We start from the raw sequence: 24,986 nt of genomic DNA, 5'->3' as shown, positions 1-24,986 counted from the left end.
ATGTTTCTGCATAAAAAATAATTTTATAACCCGTTGTAATTTTAGTGTAAAGGATAAAATTCCTCTGGTAGCTAAGTTGCAAAAAGTTTTGCTCTACAACATTAACGTTGTTGTTGTTGTTGTTATTGTTGTTGTTGTTTTCAAATAAAGGAAAGGGAAAGGGAATACAAATTTTCCATTCACACAAACAGAAGACAACTTTATCACAAACTACCCATTGAATTTATTTTTTCTTAAGTTTAAAATTTTGTCATTTGAATGTTAAAAAGAAAAGAGGGGCCATAGGGCTATTTTAGGAAGAAATTAGGAACTTTCCCATTGCAGAAAATTGCAAGGTCCCTGAAGGGTAGTTTTTGATGTTTTTCTTTCTTTTGCTGCTAAGTACAATAGCTTGACAAAGCAAATGAATTCTTTTTCCATTGAAACCAGTAAGTCCCTACCATCTGCATTTCCATTAAGTGATTTGTCCAGACTCTGGTTATTTCATGAATAATCCACAATGAAATCCTTCTTTTACATCTTTTCTGTTTTAAAAATTCCTTTTCTAAAGCATTACATGCCACTTCCCTAACACCTGCTCAGTATTATCCTGTGCTCTGTCCTAAGCAAAAGCTTTTGTTCTCTGTTTAAGAAATACCTACTTATGGCTAGCTCCCCACTTTCTAGTTCTTTTTTTTCTCCAAAATTTTCTCTCAAGCTACTTTCTTCATTTGGTTCAAGATTCACTTGGACATCATCTCCTCCAAGCACCAATGCTTGGGCCTAATGCACCCACTTTGTGTGCTCCATAGCACCCTATGAATGGTTCTATCATTTTGCTTCACTCTCTTTTACTGAAATTATCTAAATAGACCTCCTTCCCATGGAATTGAAATTCTTTATGGCAAGTTGCTGTATAAAACCTGATACAAAACTGTAGTGATACAAACGGTACTGGTATCACAGCATCAGCCTCTGTCATTAATCATTAAGGTAAAGTCTGATAGTGAAAAACCTTTTAGTTTTTCTTCATCTGAGAATGTTTTTATTACCCCTTAGTTCCCGAGGATAGTTTCACTAGGGATAAAACTCAAACTCATGATTGACTGTTCTTCTATTACAGCATTTAAACAAATATTGTGTCACTTCCTAATGGCCACCATAGACTCAGGTAAGCTGTCATTTTTTTTTTTTGACTCATTTTAAGATATTTTCTTTGCTTTAGTTTCAGAAGTTTAATTATGATGTGTCTTGATGTGGATTTCCTCAACTTCATGAATCTGTAGGTTTGTTTCTTTTGCCAAATTTGAGATATTTTCAGACTTTATTTCTTTACTTTTTCAACTCTTATATCTTTTGCTGCTCAATGGGACTCCAAGGATAAGAATGTTGGATCTTGTGTTATTGTCTCACAAATCCCTGAAGATGTGCTCATTTTTGTTGTTGTTGTTGTTGTTTAGCCTATATTCTCTGTTGTTCAGATTGGCTGAGTCCTGTTGTTCTGCCCTCAAACTCAGATCTATCTGCCATCATCTCCACTTTACTATTGAGCCCATCCATTGAGTTTTTAAACCTTATTGTATTTTTCAATTCTATAGTTTCCATTTGTTTTTTAATTCTAACTTCTGTTTCTTTTCTAAGGTTTTCTGTTTCTCATTTCAAGATATATCATAATTATTTGTTAACACATTTTTATGATGGTTACTTTAAAATCCTTGTGAGATAATTCCAACATTTTATTAATTTCACTGTTAGCATTAGTTGATTATCTTTTTGCATTCAGGTTGCAGTTCTCCCTGGTTCTAGATATGATGATGATTTTTTATTGTTATTTTGAACATTTTGGCTACTGTATATGAAGACTCTGTTTAAATTCTTTTATTTAAATTATTTTATTTTAACAGAAAGACACCCTGTTTAGGGTTGGCATGCAAGCCCTAGTCTTCTTTAACAATTCAGTTACACGTAATCTTAGCCAAAAGACTGAGAAGTGATAATGATTCAATTAAAGTCTAGTTTTCAGAAACTATGTGGTGCTATGTTGGTCCGTTTGGTTTATTTCATGTCACTGGGGCTTTACTGGTCCCCAGTGATGCCACTTGAGAAATCTGAAGGAGCTTACCAGCCAGACTGCCTTTTCCTGCTAGACTGGTGAAAGGATTCTTGGGCCCATGAGACAAAACAGTGCTTCCTGAGCTGAGAGCTTGTAGTGGTGTGTTACCCGCTGCGTATGAAGGACAGAGAGGGTTTTCCAGGGAGAGTGTTTGTTGGGGCGTGATCCCCTATGTTGGTGCCCTCCAGCTGCACAGAGTCTTCAGATGGGAGAGGAGAATCTCAAGCCTGGCTAAAGAGATGAGAAACTCCTGGTCTGGGTACTTGTTGTGGTGCTAACCACCTTGCCATATCTCCTGGAAGCATGGTTTTTCTGGGGGGGAGATCAGAGTCATAGGACCAGTGGCAAAAGGGAATACCTTCTTTAGCTGCTTATTAACAGTAGCACTTCCAGTTGATCTCTCTTGCTGGTTCTACTGGATGCACCTGGTGTTGTCAGAGGCCCTCTCATTGGATCTCCGGTAAGAATGAATTTATCTGGGATACCCTTTGTTGCTAGTTTGGAAACCAAGAAACACTAGGCCTACCTTCTTCTGGTGGCTGTGGGCTTACACGATGTCCTGCTATTGTGCTGCTCTCTAGCCCTGGGATCTCACCAATTCAACTTCCTCTTCTAATTTTTAAAGTTCTTTGATTGTCTGTTGGTTTGTTTCCAGAGTTTATAGTTATATTTAGTGCAGCGGAGCAGGGAGAACCAAGTCTTCATCATGTCATAATGGGGAGTTCCATTATTACACATACAAATTCAAAATTTGATGGTCAAGTTTGGTGTGCCCTTACACATATACTATCTTTCTTCAGACTATGTGCAGAAATGTTCCACAGTTATGTAAGTGAGGCTTGGAACAGAGAGTGGGTAATTGGAATCCCTAAATGTCAGGAACATTCAGATGGTATCACTTGCAACTGTGTCCCTCTGGGTGAAGATTTATAGGATCCAGAAGTTTGCAGTGGGACCTGGAAAATGTTGTTATTTCACTGTAGTGCATTCTGACTCTAGTACATACCTTCTGATTCCTTTAGATCAGGGTATTTTATTTGTTTTACCTATATACTTAGTCAAAACCAAAAATGGTAGCAAGTGAAAAATTCTTGAAGATTTTAGAGACCATTCAATGTCATTTTGTAGATAAGAAAAATTGAGGCCAACGAGTTTTATCAGCTTTCTTCAGTAGAGCCAAACAGCAAGGGAACAGGATTCAATCTCAAGTTTTATGACTTTTGCTTAGTGCTTTTCTTAATTTATCATCGAAATAAATAATAATGATTCAATGCACTTTCACTATCAAATGTATTATACTAACTTCTTCACAATCTTTTTCTGTACACATTTAATTTGCCTGCATATTTCGTTCTCTTGTGCCCTATAAAAAGCATACCTATTATGTTATTTATGAGTAAAGCATAAACAAAAATTTTAAATGATGCCCAGTAATAAGAGATAATTTCTTAGTTTCCACCACTCATCCCAAGTAGTTTCCAGTCTGGTGAGAGATGCAGACATGTAAACTCACTATAATGTAAGACCTTGTGAAGTAACTGGTTAAAAAAAAGAGTTGTCAAACAAAGTATTGTCAAAGAAGATCGGAAAAGTGGTAAAAATCCTAGGAGTTCAGGGCCAAGGAACTAAAAGATGTCCTAATGGTTGAATAAGAATTAAACAGTTGGAGTAGAGCAAAGGCATCCCAGGCTGAAAAAAATGGAATGAAAAACATGGAAGCAAGAAACTTTATCCCAGCTTTTTTCTAAGGACATGAAGCCTCGCTCTGGTTCTAAACCCAGTAGGTCTAAAATGGACTTGATCATCTTCTCAACAACCCTCAAATGTGTTTCTTCCTTTTTTCCTTCAACAATAGTCAGTCTCTTTGTCTGGAAACTTGGTAATCTGTCTAAATGCAGTTCACACCCTTCTATTTTTGTTTTTCATCAGGTGACCACAAAACTCTTGCTAGGTCTCCTTCTCCCTATGATGTGTCTCCTGGATACTGTCATTGTTCTCCCTTTATTCAGTCCTAGTCTAGGCCCTTGTTATTGTTCATACAAAATAATGTACTTACTGCCCAAATAGTTTCTTCAACTCAAATCCCTCACTTTTTCAAGATCATCTTACTTGATTCTCCTTTGCCAGATTTACTTTTTGGAAAACAAGTGGCATTATATAATTTTCCTCATCAAAATCTTTGTTATTGATTTATTCATTTATTCACAATTGTTTAATTACATACTATATGCCAGACATTGTGTATTAATTGCCTACTGAATAAAATCCAAACACATGGATCAGCCTATGTCATCTGACCTCAGACTCCCACCGATGTTCTGGATTCCATCTCTTCTGACTCCTCCTGGACTTTGTTCCCTTGGTTCTTCCTTCCCTTCATTTCCAAGCATTTTTACTTATAAACACACTCATGTCTCATCATTCAAAAATAACCTCTACACACACACACACACACACACACACACACACACACACTCTCTCTCTCCCCAAGTTTTATCACTATCTACCTTCTTGAAATATTAGTCTTCTTGTTTCTATTTTCTCCATACAAGTTCCACATTTTTCAAATTTCCAGTATATATCAGTGAAAGTTTTTTAGCAGTGACGTGACATAATTAGACATGTATTTTATAGACTATATATCTATACTATTAGAGACAGATTGAATAGGAGAAAGGATGCAGGTCTATTTCAAGAACTATTGCAATTGGCAAGTTACATCTCTAGGCAAGAGATGATGGTGGCATGAATTTGGGTGGTAGTTGTGGGGGTAGAGACAGAATGTAATGATTTAAAAAAATTGAAAAAGATAAAAATCCAAAGAAATTGGCTATTGACCGGATATTATAGAAAGGAAAAGGAACAGTCAGGGATGTCCTCCGGTAGTCTAGCATGAATAAGTCAGAGGAAAATCATTTGATATCGTAAAACCCTAGAAAATTAGCAAGGTGAGCTTTAGATATTACATATTAAGTCAGGATGCAAATGAGACATATCAAGGAAGATGTTGAGTAATGCAATATGTGTGAGTCTCACACTTGTGGTTGATTGGAAAAATGACCAAAAATTATAGCTCCCCATCCATGACCTTTGGTAGTACTCAGCTGTACTCACTTCAGGCCGGCATTGATTTGGCCAATGGCACATTAGCAAGCATGATCCCAGCAGAAGTTTGAAAACCTCACATACAACGATGCTGACCCTCTTGCTATCCTTAGGAACTTTGTGATTGACCATAATATGATAAAACCCAGGATATCTTGCTGAATGATGAACCACTGGTTCAATCATCCCCATTGCTTGAGCCCACAGCATGTCAGGCATGAGATTGAAGCAATCCTAGTTCCTCCAGCCTCATCAAGCTTCCTGCTGACAATAGTCACTAGCTCAGCAAAATTAGCTGAACTGATCCAGATAAAACAATCACCCAGAAGGCCTACGGAATCCTATGCTAAATAAGCAGAAATTATTTTAAGCCAATATATTTTGTAATGATTTGTTATGCAGCAAATGCTAATTGACACAACCTTCTGGGGATATGGTAATAGTAGTTAAGATATAAAGAGCTCATTCTGTGTTAGCATAGTGTTGAACATATTACATGGGTAAACTAAACAACGTAAGTAAAACTTTCACATAAATAGAAGTTTGACGATGTTAAAATATAAAAATAAAGAGTTAAATTATTCATTTTATGAAGTTTAAAGGTGTTAGTATTTAAAGAAGAGGAATTAAGTATTTACTCAAAGCTACTCAGTTACTACATGACAGAATTGGAAGAAATATGGGGATATCTAAACTATAAACTTTCTAAGTCGACAAATTGTGGAATTTCAAGAGTATATAGCTTTGGGTTTACTGGACACTCTGAAGTTATTGGTTATGGTAAAATGTTACTTTAGTTTGCAGCCTTTTAGACCTTTGGTTATTTGTATTAAATGTTCCACAGTGTCTGCCAAGGTATATTTTCTACCTTGGTATTCTTCAAAATGCCAATTCTATGCTTTATGCATGCTTCATGGGCAACAAGAAAAATTTATAGCCTTCAGATAAAATTATAGGTGTGAAACATTCCACAAATAGCAATAATTTACCATATCATTTGACTTTTTTTCTTAAAATATTGCATTCATGGAATTTTAAGTTACCAAATCAACAGGTTTTCTTAGTAAGAAGAATTATTTCATAACTGTCTTTTAAAAGGTTTTTTTTAAGAAAAATAAATACAACCTGAACTTGTGAGATGAAGGTAATAATGGTTGTGCAGTATTTTGTAATCCTTGGCCATCACTCCTTTGCTGCATTTCTGATCTAAGGTCTACATGGATGCTCCAATTAGAGTGTGTTTTAAGATAAGATAATTTAAAGATAAGCTAACAACTAGCATGGAAGCTACATTAGCAGAAATTTAATGACATAGGGAAGCATGAGTTTCCTATTGCTGCTGCAGCAAATTACTAAAATTTAGTGCTTATAACAACATAGATTTTTTATAGTATAGTACCAGAGGTCAGCAGTCCAATATAGGTCTCACTAGATGTTTTTGTTAGCTAGGCTACCCTAACAAAATACCACAGGGGTGCCTGGGTGGCTCAGCTGGTTAAGTATCTGACTCTGGATTTCAGCTCAGGTCATGATCTCACAGTTCATGATTTTGAGCCCTGCATTGGGCTCTGCATTGACAGCTGTGGAGCCTGTTTGGGATTCTCTCTCCATCTCTCTGCCCCTCTCCTGCTTGCTTTCTCTCTCTTTCTCTAAGTAAATAAATAAACTTTAAAAAATGTGCGATTGAAATATTAAAAAAAATATCACAGACTCTGTGACCTAAACAACAAAAATTTATTTTCTCACAGTTCTGGAGGCTGAAAAACCAAAGATCAAGGTGCTGGCCAGTTTGATTTCTGATGAGAGCTCTCTTCTTGACTGCCTTCTCTTTGTGTCCTCAGATGGCATTGAAAGAGAGCGCACTTTTATGAGGGGTATCAGCCCTATGCCTCCATCCTTATAAACTCATTTAACCTTTATCACCTCCCCACAGACCCTATCTCTAACACAGTCACACTGTGGGTTAGAACTTTGGCTTAAGTAGAGGCGCCTGGGTAGCTCAGTCAGTTAAGCATCTGACTCTTGGTTTCAGCTCAGGTCATGATCTCTTGAGTTCGTGGGATGGAGCCTGGCATCGGGCTGTGTGCTGACAGCATGGAACCTGATTGGGATTCTCAATCTCTCTCTCTCTCTCTCTCTCTCTCTCTCTCTCTCTCTCTCTCTCTCTCTCTCTCTCTCAATCCCTGTATCCCTCCCCTACTTCTGTCCTACCTCTCTCTCCCTCAAAATAATACATAAACTTAAAAAAAACATGTATTTGGGGGGGACACAAACATTTAGTCCAAAACACAGAGCTAAAATCGAGGTGTCAGCAGGGCTGTATTCCTTTCTGCAGACTGTTGAGGAGAAGCCATTTCCTCTTCTTTTCCAACTCCTAGGGGCTGCCCACATTTATTGGCTCTCTGATCCCTTCCTTCTTGAAACCCAGTGTCTTAGTTTCCTAGAGCTGCCATAACAAAGAACCACAGTATGGGTGGCTCACAATAACAGCAGTGTATTGTCTTACGGTTCTAGAGGCTAGAAGTCTGATATCAAGATGTTTGCAGGTTTGATTCCTGCTGTGGTCTGTGAGGGAGAGTCAGTTCCATGCATCTCTCTGGCTTCTGATGGTTTGTTGGTAATTTTTGGTACTTCTTGGCTTGCATATGCAACTTCAATCTTCTACCTTCACATGGTGTTTTCCCTGTCCCTTCACATGATCTTCCATCTGTGCATGTGTCTCTGTGTCCAAATATCCTCTTTTTATAAAAATGCCAGTCATTAGGGTGAGCCCTAATGACTCCATTTTAATTTGATTACCTTTTCAAAGACCCTATTTCCCAATAATACCATATTCTGAGGTACTTGGTGTTAGGACTTCAACGTATTTATTGGGGGCGGGGCACAATTAAACCTAGAGCAGTTAGCAATGGCTAATAAAGTTCATCTCACATTGTATCACATAATTCTTACCTCCTCTTCTTCCTCCCTCTTCCACTTTTAAGGACCTGTGATTACACTGGGCCTACTAGATAACCCAGGATAGTCTCCTATTTGAAAATCAGCTGATTAGCAACCTTAATTCCGTCTACTACCTGAGTTCCTTTTTCTATGTAATATAATGTATTCACAGGTTCCAGGATTTAGGATGTGGACATTTTGAAGGGTTGTTATTCTGTCCACCACACAGAGAAATTGCCATTTGCTAAAACCTTCAGAAAGATTCTTGGATGTGGCTTCAAGGAAGAGTTAGAAAATGTAGTTAGGCTTAAGGATATGCAAGTGATGTGAGTCTGCATGGGCTGTGGTTGCTAAACTGCCTTCCAAGAAGCAGGGTTTTTGAGCTTTCAAAGAGCCAAGCACATTTGGTGCCAACATTAAAGTATTGGTAATAGAAGAATGGTTGTGCATTCCCACGAGCATTCTTGCATAGAACACACTTCAATCTTATACAAAGCACCAAGTTTTCGTTTAAATAAAGGTTCGACAGATAATAGGATTAAGTTTGAGTTAGTCTTATATTTTGTGCATAAATGTGTACTAAAATGATAAAAGTTCAATTTCAAAGAATAGTCTTTGGTTATAAGAGTGTATATAGTCTTAGGGACACCTGGGTGGCTCAGTTGGTTAGGTGTCCAACTGTTGATTTTGGCTCAGGTCATGGTCTCATGGTTCATGGGATTGAGCGCCATGTCAGGCTCTGGGCTGACAGTGTGGAGCCTGTTTGGGATTCTCTCCCTCCCTCTCTCTCTGCTCCTGCCCCCGCTTACTCCCTCTCTCCCCACCCACACTCTCAAAATAAATAAATAAACATTTTAAAAAAGGATGTAATCTTAGAATTATATGACAAAACCTCCTGTACCCTTACCTCATCCCTGAACACACACACACACACACACACACACACACACACACACAGTTCATTGCTACTCCATTGGTAAAACAAAGGAGAAAGAGAATAGGGCTCTTTATATTGCACTTGCTTCAAACCTATTCCTCTTCCTGAATCAGGTGGATATTTGGAATTCTGGTATGGTTTTCTCCATACTCAAGCCTGTTCTCACCCTCATGGAGTATGTAGAATTTGCTTTATAGCTTTCCCATAATTCATACAGTTAATAATATTTATTTCATATCATCAAAATTTTATGAGACCTCTTATATTCATTATGTAAATTTATTCAGGAAAACATATATGCCAATTCCCTGAACTTGCAAACTGAATCGAGTATCCCATTTGGGATACCTGTAAAAGAAGAGGAATTATTTTAAAATATTGTGAATTCTTTCCAAGATCATCTCTAGAATCACTGTCAATTGCTGTAGATATTGGAATTTTCTTTCAAATTATAAAACAGAGGGGAGGGACACAACAAAGTGAAAGAACAAGTAAGCAAAACAATATACAGAGGAAAGAAAGGAAGAATAATGGAAATAAAAAAAGAGAAGAAATCTCCAGAGGCTGAAAAATTAAGAGAGATTATTGAACAGAGAAAGATTCTGAATCCTAGGAAAATACAGACCAGACTCTGGACAGAGGTATACAGAAAGAACTAAGGAAGGAAGTAATTACAAAGAATGGTAATTCTACTCTAAAAATAAAGAGGAAATGGAAGAGAAATGAAAACAGGAGCAAGGAGAGAGGAGAGAGAGCATAACCTGCGGTTGAAGATATTCTTTATTACTCCATCATGTACATTTTTCTTTCAGTGTAAAGGGAAGAAAAAAGAGAATGTATGATTAGTCTCTGAAAAAAAGTGAACAGATGATGGCAGCCAGAGTGCCAGAAGTTTCTCAGGCCACTTGGAGGATGCTGCATTCTGACTTTGAACATTGGCTGGAATTCATTCTTGCTAACGTGAATCCAGGGATGACAAATCTCGGGGTGCTTTGCACCAGCCTGAGACTCATTAATCACACAAAGACTCCACACATGGCTTTTATCAGTGATTCTCCAGGCATAGTAACCATGGGCTATGCAGGAAGAAAAGCGGGATTGGGGCCTGCCAGGTCTTTCGCGGCAACTTTCCCGTGTGAAGTTGTCCTGTGTTTGGAGTACTGTCCCTTACTGAGGCACTGCCCATTTATCTGCCACAAGTTTGTAAAGGTTGTTGGATTTGTAAGTGATTTCCAAAGGTTTCAGCACATCGTTTTTAAAGAATTCTGGGAGAACTCACAAATTAACATTTCAACCCTATATAAAGATTTAATGACATGTGTGTTTAGGAGATGGACCAGAAAAAAAGTAGTAGAAATTGAAAACGTAAGCTCTGAATGTGTGACTATTCAACCACATGCCCCAGGGTCTTCTGTTTAAATTTGATTTTACTCTGACTCCAGAAACATGCAATCAATGTGTATGAATTTACAATTGAGTGGTGATCTGTATTACAAAATCTCTTTGCTTTCCTAGGCAGTGTGTGTGTGTGTGTGTGTGTGTGTGTGTGTGTGTGTGTGTGTGTGTGCATGTGCGTGTTCAAGATACTACCTAGACCTAAGATGGTTCTGATTTACTTACCACTAAGAAAGGAAGTCTTATAAACTACATGTATTTCCAAAGATATAGCCTTTTCAAATAAATATCTTTTCATTAAAATGTGTAAGTTAAGAAGTACTTGGCTATTCTAGATACCAAATTGGTGTAAAATAAACAGAAAGGGAGAATTTCTATTTCAGGCACTCCAGGATCATCTGTCAAGAAATCTTTTTAGCACAAAGTAAAAATAAATGAAGCTGGTGAACAAGACAATGTCTTACCAAATGAGTCAAGTTCCAAGTTAATGTTACACAAATATTGCCATTTTTGTTGTCATTGTTGTTATTAGTAGCAGTCGGTTGGATGTTTAGGCCTCTTCAGGAGCAATACAAAAGGATGAAAGCCAAAGAACCCAAAACAATTTAAAACAATTCAAATTCTGTGTTGCCACCAGGCAGCATTGCCACAACTGTGAGTCAAAGCATTGCATTATCTGGATCTGAGCCAACAAAATATGACATCTGAAACCCATAGCTGGGAGTCTCTATAGAAATGTTCTTTATTTAAAAATTTTTTAATGTTTACTTATTTTTGAGAGAGAGAGAGAGAAACAGTGTGGAAGCAGGGGAGGGGCAGAGAGAGAGGGACACACAATCTGAAGCAGGCTCCAGGCTCTGAGCTGCCAGCACAGAGCCCGGTGTGGGACTTGAATGCACAAACCATGAGATCATGACCTAAGCTGAAGTCAGACACTTCACCGAATGAGCCACCCAGGTGCCCCTAGAAATTCTCCTTTAAATGTTGAGTCATGGGGGAGAAAGTGCAGAGAAAACAGAAGTGGTGAAAGAAGGAAGGAGGCAGGAGACCTAAAATGAGTGCATTAAGTGCCGGATAAACATATTGCGTAGTTTGTGTATGGTTATGAGTTTGGAGTAAAGAAATAATAAAAACCTCCATCACTTGCCTGGAATAAATAATTCCAGTTATTTAAAATACTTACTTGTCATATGCTTCTTATTAGATTACAAACAAACTGCCTTTGACAACTACCTTAAGAAATCTCTTTAAGTGTTTTCCTTTCCTTTTCATAATGGGACATCGTATCCATTACAGAAGCTACGTTGCAAACAGACACTTCTTCCTTGAGATAAATATTAAAAACTGAAAAGCTGTAGAAGAAATCTCAAATGTTACTCTAATTTATTATTTATTTAGTTAATTAATTTGAAACCCTGTGGTGGGAATGGCAAAAGATAAAACTGAGCTCTGGAATTCAGAATATTTTCAGATACCTTGAAACATTTCATATAATTTGGACACTGAGTATAATTTTCTTTGGTGTTATTTTTAAAAATTAACGGACTTTATTTCTTAAGCAGTTTTGCTGAGCAGAAAGCACAGAGAGTTTTCACTGACCGTCCTCCCCCAGTTTTTCCTATTATTAACATCTTGCATTAGTGTGGTACATTTGTTACAATTAATAGCCAAGAGTGATATGTTGTTATTATTAATTAAAGTCCATCATTTACAGCAGGATTCACTCTTTATGTTGTGTTATGTTTGTTATAAAAATAAATGGCAAGAGTAGAGCCCTGGTATTCCCAGAGGTTCTGTTGGTGAAAATAATGGAACTGCAGTAATGCTGTTACCATGTGGCCAGAAGAGAGTGACGTGAAGGAGTAAGTAGGAGAGGAAGGGCAGACAGAAGGAATGGGGAGCTAGTGAAGCCATTCAGCTCATCATGGAATCCACTGGAGGCGGCTGCCAATTAGTTACTTTGTATTTAGATATATGAGGCAGTGTGCTCTGCATTAGGCATAATCTAAGTAAGTGCTTGTATCTTACTGTTTTCATCTTTACCGAGGTATCACTGACATATAACATTGTGTAAATTTAAGGTATCCGATGTGATGATTTGATATTCATATATATTGCAAAATGATTACCATAATAAGATTAGTTAATACATCAGTCAGTTCTTGCATCTTGAGTACATACCCCTTGTAGAGATTTTCCCTCGACATTTGCTTGGAAGAAGCCTGTGGGAAAATATCAGTCTCTGGTATTTTCAACATTTCCAATGAAGTGATATACAGAATACACAATGAAAGCCCTGCGCTTAAAATTGAGCTCTTCAACAAAAAAATTTTAAGTTATTTTAAAGAATACATCCTCTTTGTTTTTATTAAATAGGGGCATTTAGCTATTAAAAACTCTGATGCCCAAGTATACTGTACCCTCCATATGTAACATCTTTTCATAGACCAATTGTTGTTATTAGTATCTACCTTTTATTGAGCACTGTAAGTGGAATGGATCCTGGAAAGAGTATAGGAATAAGCCCTCTGTGTTACGTTTTTCATTTTGTAGCAAAATTTAAAGGTATTTTTTTAGTTCTGTTCATTATTGGTATAGGTTGAATTATGTACACGCCCCAAATGTAATAGTCCTAATCACAGTACTTCAGAATGTGACTTTATTTGAAAATAAGGTCTTTACAGAAGTAATCATATTAAAATGATGTCATTAGGGCAGGCACTAACCCAAGAGGACTGGTGTCCTTATAAAAAGGGGAAATTCAGACACAGAAAGAGACACTGCATATAGGAAAGACAATGTGAAGAGACACAGGTAGGGCCATCTATGGCCAAGGAGAGAGACCTAGAAAATATCCTTCATCACATACCCTAAGAAGGAATCAATCCTGCTGGCACCTTGATTTTTGGCTTCTAGCCCCCAGAACTATGCAAAAATAAATTTCTGTTGTTTAAGCCACCAAGTTTGTGGTATTTTTATGGCAGCCCTACAAAACTAATATAATTATGTTTTTTTTTTTTTATTTTTAGCGTGGTCTGTGTGCCATATGTAGAATTCTCATTTTAAATGTAAAATATTTTAGGTTAGTAAATATGATATCCCATGATTTGGACTTCTGAAAATTGTAATAGTAATTTCCATCCAAAGTATAATTTATGAAGCATGTGTTGCTATATATACGTAAGATATTTAATTTTATTCCAGAAGTTTTTTAAAAAGATTTTGAGTAGCAACTTTTTGATGTAGAAGACACATATAAGGGTAATTTCACAAAGGACCAATGTACAGGCTGATTCAAGTCCATTTTTTTTTCTCTTGATTTTCCTCAAGGAAAATAGGCTCATACCTCTGAGATTGTGGGACGCCCTGACCTTCAGATTTTCTGTTTTCTTCCATTTTTGGAGCCATATATCTATGTATTTAATGCATATTTGTATACCAAATATTCTTGTTCCTGCCTTGGGTGATAGGATGACCATCCTTTGTACCAAAAATAATGCAAATCGTCTTAACTATCCTATCGCAATACAGCTTTCAAAAGCAGCTAAATCTGTCGGGCAAATGATAACAAAAAAGAACACATTCTTACTTATACCCTTGTAAGGACCACAGTGAAATTTGTCATGTTTCCATACTCATCATTATCCAATGAACAAAACTTACATCATCAATTCCAGTCATTGAGTCAGTATGGGGACAGATTTATGGATGGCTGCTAAGGAGGCAACCTGACATGCCATCAAGTACAAGATAGTGTTGGATTGGGTTCTTGTGTTATGAGAAGGACACTGGTGAACTCTAGCCATAAACATTCTCTAGCCCAAGCCCACTTCTTCCTTCTTCTGAGATGTGAAGTTTGGAGCTTTAACCAGGTCATAGTTCAGACTCTGGTGAGTGGATCTAAAGTTGTTTATTGAATAATGTTTTAGACTTGCCTGCTGGGTCTTTTTGCTTGTTTGTTTGTTTGTTTGTTTTTGTTTTTATAAATTACCTCTGTCTTCCCAAACAACGTTCCTCTTAAATAATAAAGTATGAATTTTGGCATCTCTAGCTGGTTTATAGGAGACAAGTTTCTCCTTTCAATGTATTAAACAAAACACCTAAACTTCAGGCATTTGTTTGAATCTATACTCAAAATAGGTTCAAAAGGCAAAGTCTAATGCAGTGGTTCTTAAACTTGACTCTGAGTTACATAAATCCAGGGGTATTTATAAAACTAAGAATTCTGGGCCAAATAAAAGTTGTGTGTTTGGCCCTATAAGGTTTGTAGGTTAGGTTAAGTATCTTTAATAACCCACAAATGGGTCTTCTGCAGTCAGTCTGGCACTGCTTCAGGCAGCCAGACTGGATGCAATAAGTTTTACCATTGATAGAACCCTGAATATTCTGATGAGAGATATAAAAATAGGTAATTTTTATAACCTAAAATTTCTTAAAAACGAGGAAACTCCAAAAACAGGTGTTAGTGAAAAGAGATGGGCATCAGGCTCAAATAAACCTTCATCAAGTAACTGAACTTCTCTAAGTTTTCTTGTTTTTGAGTGGGGATAATAATACTTTTCTTGCAAATACACTGGAGATGGTGTGTATTAAATGCCAGCCCAGGGCCAGGCACATACTGACTGCTCAATAACAAGAGAGTTCTTATTATTATAGAAGAGGTATCAACGAGTCCTCTAGGGGAGAGAAAATGTTAGATTTTCCTATCTCTCCCTGTATTCATGAGAAGAGCAGAAAATTAGATCCTTAAACTGTATTGTTTTCTATCTCTACGAAAACAGTTTCAGAGAATCATCATATAACAATATGCTTTTAATTTTTACTCAGTTGTATGAAAAAGAAAGCTGTACAATTAATTCTGCACCTTGTGCTGAAACACTGAAAACATTGTGTATTGACTCAGTATAAAAGTTTACCCATTGGAGTTAAATACTAGGAAATATATCACTCATCTAACATACTAATATTCTTCCAATTATAGATAACGTTTGCTGTAGCCACCACTGCCAAGAAGCTAAATTCTGACTTAAAGTTTTTAACGTGTATTTATTTATTTATTTTTGAGAGAGAGACAGAGACAGAGAGAGACACAGAGAGAGACAGAGAGAGAGAGGGAAAGTGCACAAGTGGGGAATGGGCAGAGAGAGGGAGACACAGAATCTGAAGCACACTCCAGACTCTGAGCTGTCAACACACAGCCTGACGTGAGGCTTGAACCCACAAACTGTGAGATCATGACCTGAGCCAAAGTCGGTCACTAAACTGACTGAGCCACACAGGCACCCCTCTGACTTAAATTTTTAATTAAATCTCAGTAATTGTTCTTATCCTGGGTATTTTTATATAATTATGTGCATAGATTCCTTTCTTTGCCCTTACTCCCCAACCTTTGTTATTCTTTCTGTGTCAATATTTTCATTGTTTCTTTTCCCCCAAGCTAATCTTTAACTGAAGAAGCAGAATTCTAATAAACTTTGGGCTTCACCTGGATAACTCAGTTGGTTAAGCACCCAACTCTTGATTTCAGCTCAGGTCATGATCTCACAGTTCATGGGTTCGAGCCCTGTACCACGCTCTGTGCGGACCGCATGGAGCCTGCTTGGGATTCTCTCTCTCTGTCTCCCTCTGCCCTTCCCCCACTCATTTTCTCTCTTTCTCTCTCTCTCTCAAATAATTGTGACTACTAGCACAGTTGAGTAGTTCTGATTCATTGTGAGGAACCAAAAGTTTGCCCATCATTGCTTCCCATTGTTAGTGCAAATGTCAATACAGTACAAAAGGCAAATATCTTCATATTATTAAGGAAATAGCTCTGACCTCACGGATCCCCTGAGAGTCTCATGGAAACCCCCAAATAGCCCCAAACCAGACTTTCAGAACTGCCTATGAAAAAGATAAAATCACAACCTTTAGTTTCAAGTTATTTATTTCTTTGGGTATTGTCTTTTCTTCCTTAAAATGCAAACTCCAGCAAAACAGCTCTTGTGCCTGTCTGTTCTCTCTTGTATCTTAGAACCTACTACCATAGATAGATGACCTGGGTCTAATGAAACTGTATAGATGTAGACATACGTAAATATTTTAATACTAAAAATCAGGTGAACTATGTATTTTTAGAATGCTTGTGTTTGTATGGCATATACCTATACTAATATTTCTTTTATTTTAAAGTTTATTTATTCTGAGAAAGAGAGAGAGAGCATGAGAGGGGAAAAGGAAGAGAGAGAGGGGAAGAGAGAATCCTAAGGAGGCTTGTCAGTGTGGAGCCCGATGTGGGGCTCAATCCCACAAACCATGAGGCCATGACCTGAGCTGAAACCAAGAGTCAAACACTTAACCAACTGAGCTACTGAGGTGCCCCTATGGTAAATATTCCTTAAAGCAAATAAACTATGTTTAAAGTTTTACATTATATATATTTTAACAATCAATAATAGTTAAAAAAAATTTGAACCAAACATGTTAGAGGAAAGTTTATAATTTTTCTATTCTTTCTATATAGTCTTATAAAATCACTGCCATTTGGGGCGCCTGGGTGGCGCAGTCGGTTAAGCGTCCGACTTCAGCCAGGTCACGATCTCGCGGTCCGTGGGTTCGAGCCCCGCGTCGGGCTCTGGGCTGATGGCTCAGAGCCTGGAGCCTGTTTCCGATTCTGTGTCTCCCTCTCTCTCTGCCCCTCTCCCGTTCATGCTCTGTCTCTCTCTGTCCCAAAAATAAATAAACGTTGAAAAAAAAATTAAAATAAAAAAAAATAATAATAAATAAATAAATAAAATCACTGCCATTTAAGAAATAATTAAAGATGCTATAACCTAAATATATAGAAAAAAAATTGGAGAGTTTGGAGAGTTTAGGCAGTTACCTCATTCAAATATTATGTTTTTTTCTGAATTTTGTAATATTTTTCAGATTTAAAATTTTATATTTTTATTATCTTTTATTCTAAACAAATTTTTTAATAACTAATTTGATATTCTTGTTCTTAAAAACCTCACTACCACCACCAATTGCATAAATTTTAAGGACTAAAATGTGAGTCCACTTTTATCTAAAGTAGTACCTTATGCAGAATAAGTGTATCCTAAGTACGGGGGCACCTGGGTGGCTCAGTTGGTTAAGTGTCCAACTCTTGATTTCAGTTCTGGTCATGATCTCATGATTCATGAGTTTAAGCCCCCTGTCAGGCTCTGCTCTGTCAGCACAGAGCCTGCTTGAGATTCTCTCTGTGCCTCTCTTTGCCCCTCCCCCACACATGTTCATGCTCTCTCTCTTTCAAAAACAGACTTTAAGAAAAAAATAATAAACATATATTAAGTGTTGATTGTCTAACTGGATCTATTCAAGTATTGTAGTAGAGCCTAAACCTCTAATTGAGCTCTAAAAATTTTTATTTGGAACAATCAAAGAGAAAGACAACTTATATAATGATGATGGATGAGAACATGTAAGTTACACTCCATGTCTTTCAAGACGGATCTTTATACCAAATATAGTACAATGTGTATTGAAAAGGGGCACCTGGCACCCAAGAGAGGTGGTAAAATGTACAGAACAAAGAACCGATTTACACATAGGGCTATTGCCATCCCTCTCTCAATCTCTATCTCTACCTCTCTCCATAAGATCTGAATAACCTTACCTAATTTCCCTGCATTTGCTGACAATTCTTGATGCTTACGGTCCACATTCCCTCCACTGGAGACCAATTCTCCACTGATTTAACTTCACACCCTTCAGTTTTACTAACAAAAATCTACATGTATTTCACTACACATAAGTTTTGATTTCTGAGATCATATTTTAGGAAACAAAGTGAAAGAATTTAAGTCGAAATGCCTAACAGGAGAGACATGAAATTATTTCTTACAAAAAAAAAAAAAAAAAAGACTAGAGTAACTGGCTTTTATTTTAAGGCAAACATATTCAGAAGACATGGAAAGGGGCAGGTAACTATGGATTACAAAAGATAACATAAATCTGTAGAGATAAGTTCAGGGAGACCAAGAGCCAAATGAAATGTGGCCTGTTCCCAACTCCCAACATACCAAAGAGAATGTATGATACTCATCTTCATATACTCACTATGGAGATCAAGAGAGAGAGAGTGGCAAATGAGAAACTAATGTGTATGAAAGAGGGCAGTGTCAAAGAGGATTAGATTTAAGTAAGCCAGAGGTTGGATTTGGAGCTGTGGTGAAAACGCTATACAAAAGTACAAAAGAAGGCCTTTTTTTTTTTTCTATTTCTCCCTTTTTGCATTTGATATTCTGACTTCAAAGTTAACATTAAAGGCATAAAGGAGAAATTTAAAATTACCTAAGTTATGCAAAAATCTTGATCTCTATCCTATTTATCTTTTTTATAATGCTTTATTTAAAATTTAAAAAATTACATTTATTCACCTATACTTTGCTTTATGCAGATATCAGAGGAGTCTTGGGGACTGGATGGGAAGTTGGACCATTTTATGTTAAAGACCCTTACCAAATTTTAGACTCCAGGAATCTTTTAAAATGTATTATGGACTTTATTTGGTGCAGTGCTAAATACTATTAAATATTATGAAAGTTTTAAAGCAACCAATGAACATAGAGGGGCATTTTTTAACATCTTTGGCTATTAAAATTCTTTATTATAATTATATGTACAAGACATCTAGATACCCACACACACTTTCATATATTCAGTCCATAGTTATCATAGCTGTTGAAATTACCAGAAGGCCAATGTGCTAGGAAAATAAGCTAGTGGACATTTTACAGAATGTCTCTGGAAGTTAAGTTTTTCTGGATGCAGGAGATCTGTCACATAGGAAAACCTTTTGGCGTTATCACTTTCTGTGTTTGACAGGTTTCAAAGTCTGTCATCTAAGCAAGTAGATCCAAGCCTCTCATGAGAAGATTTTGTCTCAGAAGAAAGTCTCTAGCCTCCCATGGCAATGTCCACAATGCAGTTCTTCGTACTGCTATGCCTTCTTTTTCTCTCAGCTTACCAGTATAGCCATTATGTTTATGAACCATTGCTAAAAATGTTTTCACTTGGTAATATTCTTTTTTTATTAAAATATCCCCTTTCTAACTGAATAACTTTTACATACACTTGAGAGAAGAAAAGTTATCCATGAACATATACCTCTGTTCTCTTCCCCCCTATCCCACCAAATAATTCAGAGGTGTAGATCTCCGCAGAAAAACTGACAAATTCAGCTCTGCAGACAAAACTGTGCCCAATAAAAATGTATCCTCATCTAAATGCTAGCTCCGTGACACTTGAGGGAAGAATGGATTTGATTTCAGTCTTGTCACTAACTTGTTCCTCACTTGAGACTGGTGTTCTGAAGAGTTATTTAAAACTCAATTGTACAAACCAAAGAGGCTTTCTGTGACTGCCACAGATATTTGTTTTTACATTCTCTTTCCATTTATCCTACTTTCTCTGTACTGGTTCAGTTCCTTTCCCTGTAATTAATATATTTTGAAACCTGGTGGATATTACTCTTCTCAGGCCCTGTAATAATGCTTAGTAGCTTCAAACTTTATGACTGTCCAGACATTTCAAGACATATCCAAACATTTCAAGAAATCTACATTTTACTTGTTACCAGGGAGAAATTTTATAATTTAGATTAATAATTATCTATCATGGTGCATTGAGAACTTTTACTTAGAAATTATTTATCTAAATATAGATTAAGATTGTGAAAAAAAAAAAAAACAGATAAAAGTCCATACAATTGTAATTAGTACAGTCAGTGTGCAAGAATACCTGACTGGCAAGAAAGCATATAAACTTAGAGAATCTAAATGAACTTTAGAGAATTTGATTAAAATGTTTGCAGCTCAGAAAAAAGGAAAATAAGATATTTTTGAAGTAGTTCTTACATCAAGTACCATCTTTTCTTAATTTAGGGATTGTATTTTTATTTTCCTGTTACTAGTGACGAGGTTGCCTCCGACTTTAACATACTGTTGAGTCAGAACTAATCTAGTGTCAAAATTCACATTCACATTCACATTCTAATCCTATTTCTCCAGTGGGGCCTTGGCCAAATTCAAGACTCATTATTGTCAACTGAAATGTATGGGACTCTAGTAGGTGACGTGTAAGTGTCCTCCCACTCTACTGTTATAAGATTTTAAGAGGAGGGGCACCTGGGTGGCTCAGTTGGGTAAGCATCCAACTTCGGCTCAGGTCATGATCTCGCAGTTCACATGTTCGAGCCCTGCGTTGGGCTCTGTGCTGACAGCCCGGAGCCTGGGGCCTGCTTTGGATCCTGTGACTCTCCTTCTCTGCCCCTCCCCTGCTCACATTCTCTCTGTCTCTCTCAAAAATAAACATTAAAAAAATTTTTTTTAAATAAAATAAAATAAAAAGATTTTAAGAAGAATCATCTATGGACAAAATTGGAAAACCAGTGGGCTGATAATAATCATTGAATGAAGGAAGAAAGTGAAAAGAATGAAAGTAAGGATAGAGGAAATATGAGAATAAAATAATCTGAATAGCTAGAAAGGGCTTTTTATTTTAATTCCAGTCTAGTTAACATAAATTGTCCTATTATTTTTAGGTGTACGATACAGTGGTTCAACAATTCTACAAATTACTCAGTGCTCATTATGATAAGTGTACTTTTAATCCGCTTCACGTACTTCACCCATCCCTTCACCTGCTTCCCCTCTGGTAACCATCAGTTGTTCTCTATAGATGAGAGTCTGTTTTTTTGGTTTATATCTTTTTTCTTTGTTCATTTGTTTTGCTTCTTTACTTACATATAGGAGTAAAATCATGGTATTTCTCTTCCTCTGACTGATTTATTTCACATAGTATTATACTCTCCAGATCCGTTTTGTTGCAAATGGCAAGATTTCATTTTATGTATGCATGTATGTACGTATACATTTTTAATTTCCAGTGAGTTAACATACAATGCAATATTACTTTCAGACATACAGTTTAGTGTTCGACACTTATATACAATACCCAGTGCTCACCATGACAGGTTCATTACTTAATTCCCATCACTTATTTAACCCATCTCCCCAACCACCTACCCTTTGGTAACCATCAGTGTGCTCTCTATAGTTAAGAGTCTCTTCCTAAGTCTCTTTCTCTCTTTTTTCTCTTTACTTCTTTGTTTTGTTTCTTAAATTCCACGTATGAGTAAAATCATATGATGTTTGTCTTTCTCTGACTGACTTATTTTACTTAGTATTATGCTCTCCAGCTCCATCCATGTCATTGAAAATGGTACTATTTCATTCTTTTTATGGCTGATTAAAATTCCATTCTCTCTATATATAATATCTTTATCCATTCATCTATCGGAATGGACACTGGGCTGCTTCCATAATTTTACTATTGTAAATAATACTGCAAAAAACATAGAGATGCATGTATCTTTTCAAATTAGAGTTTTTATATTCTTTGGGTAAAAACCCAGTAATGGAATTACTAGATCATATGGTAATGCTGTTTTTATTTTTTTGACAAAACTCCATATTGTTTTCCACAGTGGCTATACCAGTTTGTATTCCCACGAACATTGCAAGAGGGTTCCTTTTTCTCCACATCCTTGTCACCACTTGTTGTTTCTTTTGTTTCTGATTTTAGCCATTCTGACAGGTGTGAGCTGATATCTCGTTGTAATTTTAATTTGCATTTCCCTGATGATGAATGATGAATTTTCATGTGTCTGTTGGCCACCTGTACATCTTTTTTGGAGAAATGTCTCTTCATAACTTCTGCTTATTTTTATTTGGGTTATTTGAGATTTTTGGTGTTGATTTGTATAAATTCTTTATATATTTTGGATACTTTATGTATTTTGCACATGTTTTTTCCCATTCAGTAGGTTATCTTCTAGGTTTGTTGACTGTTTCCTCTGCTATGCAGAAGCTTTTAATTTTGATGCAGTCCCAATAGTTTATATTTGCTTTTGTTTCCCATGCCTCAGGAGACATATCTAGAAAAAGATTTCTATGGCCAGTGTCAGAGAAATTACTGCTTGTCCTCTCTGCTAGGATTTTTAAGGTGTCAGGTCTCACATTTAGGTCCTTAACCACTTGACTTTATTTTTGTGTATAGTATAAGAAAGTGATCCAGTTTCATTATTTTGCATGTAGCTGTTTAGTTTTTTCAACACCATTTGTTGAGGAGACTGTTTTTTTTTTTTTCCATTGCATATTCTTTTCTTTTTGTCTCTTTTGTGGAAGTGTAATTGACAATATAATCATGGGTTTATTTCTGGGTTCTCTATTCTGTTCTGCTGATCTATGTGTTTGTTTTTGTGCCAGTACCATACTGCTTTGATTACTACAGATTTTCAGTGTAACTTGACATCTGGGATTGTGATACCTCCACAGTTTTTTTCTTTTCAAGGTTGCTTTGGCTATTCAGGGACTTTTTTTGGTTCCATACAAATTTTAGGATTATTTTTTCTAGGTCTGTGAAAAATGCTCTTGGTATTTTGATAGGAATTGCATTGGATCTGTTGATTGCTTTGGGTAGTAGGGACATTTAAACAATATTTGTTCTTCCAATTCCACGAGCATGGAATATCTCTCCGTTTGTTTAAATGGAATATTTTTAAATTTGATTTGTATAGTTTTCAGAATATAGGTCTTTCACCTCCTTGGTTAAGTTTATTCCTAGGTATTTTATTCTTTTTGGTGCAATTATAAATGGAATTGTTTTCGTAATTTCTCTTCCTGTAGGTCATTATTAGTGTATAGAAATACAACAGATTTCTGTATATTATTTTTTTTATCCTATGACCTTACTGAATTCATTTATCAGTAGTCATTTGGTGGTGTCTTTAGAGATTTCTATATATAGTATCATGTCATCTGCAAATAATGAAAGTTGTACTTCTTCCTTATCATTTTGGATATTTTTAATTTCTTGTCTGATTGCTATGGCTGAGACTTCTAGTACTATGTTGAATAAAAGTGGTGAGAGTGGAGATCCTGGTCTTATTCCTGACCTTAGGGGGAGAACTCTCAGTTTTTCACTATTTTTTAAGTTTATTTATTCATTCATTTATTTATTTAGAGAGCATGAGCAGGGGGCAGAGAGAAAGGGAGAGAGAAAATCCCAAGCAGGCTCCATGCTGTCAGCACAGAGCCTGACATGGTGCTCAATCCTATAAACTGTGAGATCATAACCTAAGCCAAAATCAAGAGTCAGTTGGTCACTCAACCAACTGAGCCACCCAGGCACCCCTGTTTTTCACTATTGAATATGATGTTATCTATGGGATTTTTATATATGGTTTCCTTATGTTGAGGTATGTTTCCTCTAAACCTACTTTGTTGAGGGTTTTTCTCATGAATTGGTGTAGTACTTTATCAAATGCTTTTTCTGCATCTATTGAAATGATCATACGGTTTTTATCATTTCTCTTGTTTATGTGACATATCAGACTGATTGAGTTGTGAATATTGAACCACCTTTGTATCTCAAGAATAAATCCCACTTGATAGTGGTTAATGATTATTATAATGTATTTTAGATTTGATTTGCTAATATTTTGCTGAGGATTTTTGCATCTATATTCATCAGGAATACAGTAAAATCTTGGTTTGAGAGCATAATTCATTCCAGAAACATGCTTGTAATACTTGTATTACACTTGTAACACTTCTATATCAAAGCAAATTTCAAGAACCATTGGCTCAGTTGTAATCATGTGACATTCAGCATCATGTACTACTCATATTGCAAGACGTCATTCATTTATCAAGTTAAAATTTTTTAGAAATGTTTGCTCATCTTGCAGAATACTTGCAGAACAAATTACTCACAATTGAAGGTTTTACTGTATTGGCTCGTAGTTCTCTTTTTTGTATATTTATCTGGTTTTGGTATCAGGGATATGCTGGCCCCATAGAATGAATTTGGAAGTTTCCCTTTGTATTCTATTTTTTTGAAAAGTTTGAGAAAAATAGCTATTGACTCTTTAAATGTTTGGTAGAATTCACTAGTGAAGCCATCTGTTCCTGGACTTTTGATTGTTGGGAGTTTTTACATTACTGATTCAATTTCATTGTTGGTAATCCTCTGTTCAGATTCTATTTCTTCCTGATTCAGTTTTGGGAAACTATATGTTTCCAGGAATTTACCCATTTCTTACAGGTTGTCCAATTTGTTGGCATATAATTTTTTTCATAATATTCTCGCATAATCCTTTGTCTTTCTGTGGTTTCAGTGGTTATTTTTCCTCTTTCATTTCTGATTTTGTTTATTTATAAATTTTGTTGATCTTTTCAAAGAACCAGCTCCTGGTTTAATTGACTTGCTTTATTTTTTGTTTGTTTGTTTTTGTTTTTTGTTTCTATTTGTTTATTTCTGCTCTAATATTTATTATTACCTTCCTTCTACTGGTTTGGGGTTTTGTTTGTTCTTTTTCTAGCTCCTTTTGGTGTAAACTTAGATTGTTTATTTAAAATTCTCTTGCATCTTGAGATAAGCCTGTATTACTATGAATGTCCTCTTAGAACACCTTTTGCGCATCCCAAA

General features: G+C 36.2%; 1 long non-coding RNA gene across 2 annotated transcripts in view; it reads left to right on the top strand.

The window, feature by feature from the left end:
• Positions 1-24,986, top strand: part of LOC147584693 (uncharacterized) — a 541,543-nt gene that overhangs the window by 364,438 nt on the left and 152,119 nt on the right. For both annotated transcript variants that reach the window (XR_015252582.1, XR_015252581.1), the window contains one exon: positions 1,103-1,150. This is a non-coding gene — a long non-coding RNA (uncharacterized LOC147584693). The remainder of the gene's footprint in view (positions 1-1,102; positions 1,151-24,986) is intronic.

The sequence above is a fragment of the Puma concolor genome, chromosome A1, assembly GCF_028749965.1.
Source record: "Puma concolor isolate L17-30 chromosome A1, mPumCon1.1.hap2, whole genome shotgun sequence".
In the NCBI taxonomy this organism is placed as follows: domain Eukaryota; kingdom Metazoa; phylum Chordata; class Mammalia; order Carnivora; family Felidae; genus Puma; species Puma concolor.
This window is presented reverse-complemented; position numbering and strand designations above follow the sequence as displayed.